This window comes from Sycon ciliatum, chromosome 1, assembly GCF_964019385.1.
Source record: "Sycon ciliatum chromosome 1, ocSycCili1.1, whole genome shotgun sequence".
Lineage (NCBI taxonomy): Eukaryota > Metazoa > Porifera > Calcarea > Leucosolenida > Sycettidae > Sycon > Sycon ciliatum.
Genome location: NC_088643.1, coordinates 35,412,855 through 35,418,367, shown reverse-complemented (window position 1 = coordinate 35,418,367; position 5,513 = coordinate 35,412,855). Strand labels below are relative to the sequence as shown.

Genomic DNA, 5,513 nt, shown 5'->3' with positions numbered 1-5,513 from the left:
CGGCATGGCGGAGTCGCAGAAACAAAAACTTCGGCTGCAACACGAACTACACTGATAATACTAACGGAATATCTAATCGAATGTCAAAGATTACTTCCTAAAGGAGATGTCTCGACGACAACGAAATTTAGTTTACAGAAAATGTAAAAAAATATCCAATGTAAAATTTTCGCTAATCACCTCGTACAAGTACAACATGACTACATCATGTGAGCATGAATCGCTAGCCTGGGTCTGGCCCTGCTGGCCTGCATGGGCCTGGCTGCTGTGGCCTTCGCTTCCAGGAGCGGAAGTCAAAACTCAAAGTCCTGGTTACCGTGTTACAGACAGTGCAGTGTGACTCAATCGAACCGTGAAAGAAACAACCAAGCTCCCCAAGCATAGGCGTAGCGCTAGCGGAGAGTGCGTGCGTGAGAGTAGATGCATGCTTCGGTCACTACTGACACCAGTCACCAGGTCGCGGCGGTGACCGGCAGTGAGCTCGCAGCTGCACTGAGCTGAGCGGGACATGCGGAAACGTAGATCTGCGCACTGCCGCCTAACCCATACTGTAATCATGCCCACTACAGCTCTAGCTCTGCGGACAGTCACACAGGCCTGCACAGCGAGCACAGCTACGCCGAGCTAGCAGCAAAGCTGAGAAGTAAAAACTAAAGAAGTACCGGTACATGTAAAGAAGTAAAGACTCAAGTATCAGTACGTAGTGTTAGGTAGGAGTAGAGCCAGAGGCTTGTCGTGCTGCTTCCTGCCTTCGACCAGACTATGTCATCCTGAGTATCTACACTGCAAGCGTTTCCTCGGCGAAGCAAGCTAGAATTTATTTGTGGTGAAGCAAGCTAGAATTTATTTGTGGTGAAGCAAGCTAGAATTTATTTGTGGTGAAACAAGCTAGAATTTATAATCTTACTACTAGTGTTTGCCTCTTCGTGACCAGAACATAGTGGTCAGAACAGGCCGGTTATTGGCAAGCGTGGTGCGTACTCCGTAAATAACTTAGTCATGAAGGGATGCAGCAGGTCCTGGCTATTTCTACCTTCAAATGATACACCTGTGGAAGAGGATAGGTTTCTAGCGGGTTCACGGATTCATTCAGACATGGACTTGGAAGAAAGGTGAGGTTGAAACATAGCTGTACAAATACACAACTAGTTACCTGGACATGAATGCTGCTAAATTTATCACTGGATAAATATCAAGGTGAAGCTAGCTGTTGGTATCAGCACCGCCGCTACTGTTGCTGCTGTCACCACCATCAGCACTGCTGCTGCTGCTGACGCCCCACACCATCGCTACTGCTGCTGCTGTCACCACCAAATCACTGCTGCTGCTGTCACCACCAAATCACCGCTGCTGCTGTGGCTGTCGCCACCAGCAACGCCTCTACTGCTGCTGTTGTCACCACCAGCACCGCTGCCACACTGCCGCTACCGCTGCTGCTGTTGCTGCTGTCACCACCAAATCACGGCTGCTGCGGCTGTCGCCACCAGCAACGCCTCTATTGCTGCTGTTGTCACCACCACCGCCACCGCTATTGCTGCTGTAGCCATCAGAACTGCTGCTGCTGCTGCTGTTGCTGCTGCTGTCGCCTCCAGCACTACCGCTGCTGCTGCTGTTGTCGCCTAGCACTACCGCTGCTGCTGCTGCTTTCGTCGCCCACACCTCCCCTTCGGCTACTGTCCCCACCAGCACCTCTGCTACTGCTGTCCCAATCAGCACTGCCTCTGCTGCTGCTGTAGCCACCAACACAGCTGCTGCTTGAGAAGGGGTTTATTCACAACACCAATTGGGCCAATCGCGTGAAACCATGAAGTAAGAGACTGAGTCAAAGCCAAAAGACAACCCAAATTCGGAAATATATAGAACACTCATTTGAAATGTAAGATTGAACACAAAAGCTTCACAAGAAATCGTTATCTAATAAGATTGCCTACCGGCATGCAAAGGCGAAGTCACGCCTCTGCCCGTGTCAGCACAGCCGGCGGCAATATGCTGCAAAGGGGCTCCCGAACTTGCGGCGAATGCAAGAGGCCCTGTACCCCTAAAGCACGTGACTGCCCATCGCAGCAGGCAAAAAGAAACCCGGGTGCGTAACTCACCCATGACGGGCCTTCACGGCAGAATATACCAAGTCATTGTTTTTGTCTACAACCAAAGCAGCTAGCGACTTCAGAAATATAGTGGCTTCCTTGCCCGCCACACCCGAGGTCGAAACCACCAGTGGGGTGAATTATGCTCTCTCCACCTGGTTGACTCTGGCACCATACGCCGCCTTCTTCATTATCTCGCGTGTTCTCAGGTGGCTAAGGATTTCCAGACGAGACAGCAAGGACGGCCCAAGGTCAGTGACCCTTGCATCAAACCGCTATTGCTGTCGCCATCAGCACCACTGCTACATGTCAGCATGAATTTTCCTGGCTCACACCACTTCAAAATGCATGATTTAGGTTTGATTTAGTGTCAGTGTACCGTCCCAGCACGTTAAGCACTGGGAATGATCTCTATCTACGTGTACCCTCTAACAATAACATTAATGAGAGGACGAAAAAGTGTTTTTACTCCGAGTTTCACGGTAAGCGATCATCAGAAACAGTAGGGGTGAAACGATTACGCTTTTTGACTATCGAATGGCCCGAACCATTATCGATCGGTAATGAATCAAAAAGTCTTGCATTACAGTTACGCTGAAATGGCACCAAATGCCTGGTAATGCTTGCAATTGGCATCAATTTTGAATTTTTTCCCGGGGGAGGGTAATGAAGAATACTTGTCCCCGATCGTAGCGTCTTCTTGGTTTGTTGCAGAATCAAAAAGTCTTTCATTGTAGTTACACTGAAATGACACCAAATGCGCGGAAACGCTTGCAATTGGCTTCAATTTTGAATTTTTTTTCGGCGAGAGGGCCCCCGGACCCCCCTCCATGGCCGCCCCACCTCCAAAGTCGGTGCATGGGCCTAGCAGGTAAAGCATTCCAGCAATCAGCAGTGTGAAAAGAAATAGTTGACAAACCCTTACTATGTTTGCATCTATAAGCAATGCTCAAATCTGCTCTGCTCAAATTCTGCTCAAAGTTTGCTCAAATTCTGCTCAAAGTCTGCTCAAATCTCCACCATCAACTTTTCAGCTCTAAGAATCGCGTACGAGCAGAAGCAATAATGGAAATTGGTCTCAGGTGTTTATTATCAGTTACCTGCATGAGCGCCTCAGGATATAACTTTGAGTTATGGCTTCTTCCAACAGGACCCCTTTCTCTCTTTCTTTTGCTACATCCAGAGAATACATAACAATAGAGCATCGAGAGCGGTTGTTTACCTAAAAGTAATAGCACGAGTCTGTTGAGTGTGTACCTACCTAAACAACATATCCGAAAGATGCGATAAGGCGATCTTGCTGGCCCTCATAGTCGACTGAAGTAGGTCTTTGTGGTGTCCGCGTAACGTGCCTCGGGGGGATCACATGAGTGGGACTTGTTGAGGCATCAGAATGGTCCTGCAGACTTGGTGGGTGGGTCTGCTGAGCTTGAGCCCGGGCTGGCTTGGCTTCAGCCCACACTCCTGCAGCCTGTGGCCGTTCCCCTGTAGCATGCGACGGCCCTCCTGTAGCTTGAGACTGTGCTGTGCAGTGCTGTACTGCACTGCACTGCACAACACAACACAGTACTGCACAGCCTAACACCGCACCGCACAGCAAAGCAATGTACAGTGTGTGTGTGTGTGTGAAAAAAAAATGAAAAAGACCAAAAAGTAGGGATTCACTGGCCAAAAAAAGCCACTTCATAGCTGTGTGGTGTAGACCAGGCTGAGTAGTGGCGGTCAATTCTTCAGCCTTGCAAGCTGTTGAATGGTGGAATCCCAGCACAAGCTGTTATGGCTTCTGCTGTAGCATCGCTATCACCGCCTCCGGCGATTGGCGTCCAATGGTCCAATGGTGTGTGTGTGTGTGTGTGTGTGTGTGTGTGTGTGTGTGTGTGCGTGTGTGTGCGTGTGTCTGTGTGTGTATGTGTGTGTGTGTGTGTGCATTTGTATGTGTGTGTGTGCACGTGTGTGGGTGTAGCATTATGGTGAAAATGACGGTTAATGGGTGTACGCAGCTTCGTGCTACTGCTCAAACTATGCTGCTATGTTTGATAGTGCTGCTGCATGCTCATGCTTTGCTACTGTCTACGGTCGCGTGCACTGCATGTCACGGTGACCATGTGGGCCAAACAACATTGTGCATGCACGCGTGGTACTCTAGGTCACGTGACACTCTACGTGTCAATGAACGTTTGGACGATACGCGATGTGGCATTCACCATGGCATTTATATGTGGCGCTCGACGTGGGCGACATGCGACGTTCGCTCGAAGTTCACGCTGACTTCCTTGAGTTCGCCTCGCTATAAAATTCGATCCGCTCTGTGTGTGGATCATTCTTGTCTGCTCGTTGTGTTTCACCCTCCCACCTCCCATTTCTCATCACTCATTTACTTTGATAAAGTGAATAAAAGGGGTGTTGGCCACGCTCATTTCCAGCTACTCAGGGCCCTCAGTTGCCGTCCCTCGGACATATCTAGACTCTCTTGGCTCTGCCAAGATCCTGCTCTGGCAGTCGACTAGTCTCTCGTAGCTACTTGGCTCTACCAAGATTCTGCTCCGGCAGTGTCTACCCAACCGACTCTGAATCTCTCTCGCCGTAGCCTCTCACACTGCTGGCCAGCACTCCCCCGTACCGCAAGTTAGTTGCTGTGTGTTGTAGTTAATATCTGCATGCGTGTATGTGTATGCGTGCGTTTTTGTGTGCGTTTGTGTGTGCGTCCGTGTGTGTGTATGTGTGTGTGCATGTGTGTGTGTGTGTGTGTGTGTGTGTGTGTGTGTGTGTGTGTGTGTGTGTGTGTGTATGCGTCCACTCTGATTTAGCCATCCACACTAGTAGCAAGTATTACCTTCACTGGGGGCAGGGGTAACCGCAGTTGGATCCCAGGACGGATAGCCTGATGCCGTCAATCCTTTTTCTGCACCTAGTCCTCACCCACTTACTGAGGTGTGGTGAGCCCATAAGTGGGATCATTTTCAAGTCCACCCCGAGTTTTGGGGATTTCAGGGGGTGTCGGCCGTTGGGCGGTTCAATAGCCAATTGAGTCATCTTTCCAAGATTCCTTTTGAGTCTCTCTCCCCTCTCCCGGGAAGACCCACGTGACCAGTTTTGGCAGTGAGCAACAAGTACAAGTGTATGTGTGTGTGTATATGTATGTGTGTGTTTGTATGTGTATGTGTGTGTTTGTGTCCCATATGGTGCAGTGGTATGTGCAGTCGATTTCCAATCGAGAGGTTGCGAGTTCAATTCCCGACGATTATGGTCGCACACGTCTTTCTTCTCTTTCTCGTTTTCCTAGCTCTTCTTTCAATATCTTGGGTGGTTACCAACAGCCAGTGTGTTCCGGAGTATGTGTGTGGTGTGTGTGTGTGTGTGTGTTGAAAAAAGAATTAAAAAATGGATAAATGGAAAAATGAAAAATCGGGATTCACTGGCCAGAAA

The 5,513-nt window shown here is 49.4% G+C and overlaps 1 long non-coding RNA gene across 1 annotated transcript in view; it reads left to right on the top strand.

Annotated features, from left to right (window-relative positions):
* Window positions 1–740: 740 nt before the first annotated feature.
* LOC135806961 (uncharacterized) overlaps window positions 741–5,513 on the top strand; it is a 12,251-nt gene continuing 7,478 nt past the window's right edge. The window contains exons 1-2 of the long non-coding RNA XR_010551377.1: window positions 741–1,112; window positions 2,297–2,338. This is a non-coding gene — a long non-coding RNA (uncharacterized LOC135806961). The remainder of the gene's footprint in view (window positions 1,113–2,296; window positions 2,339–5,513) is intronic.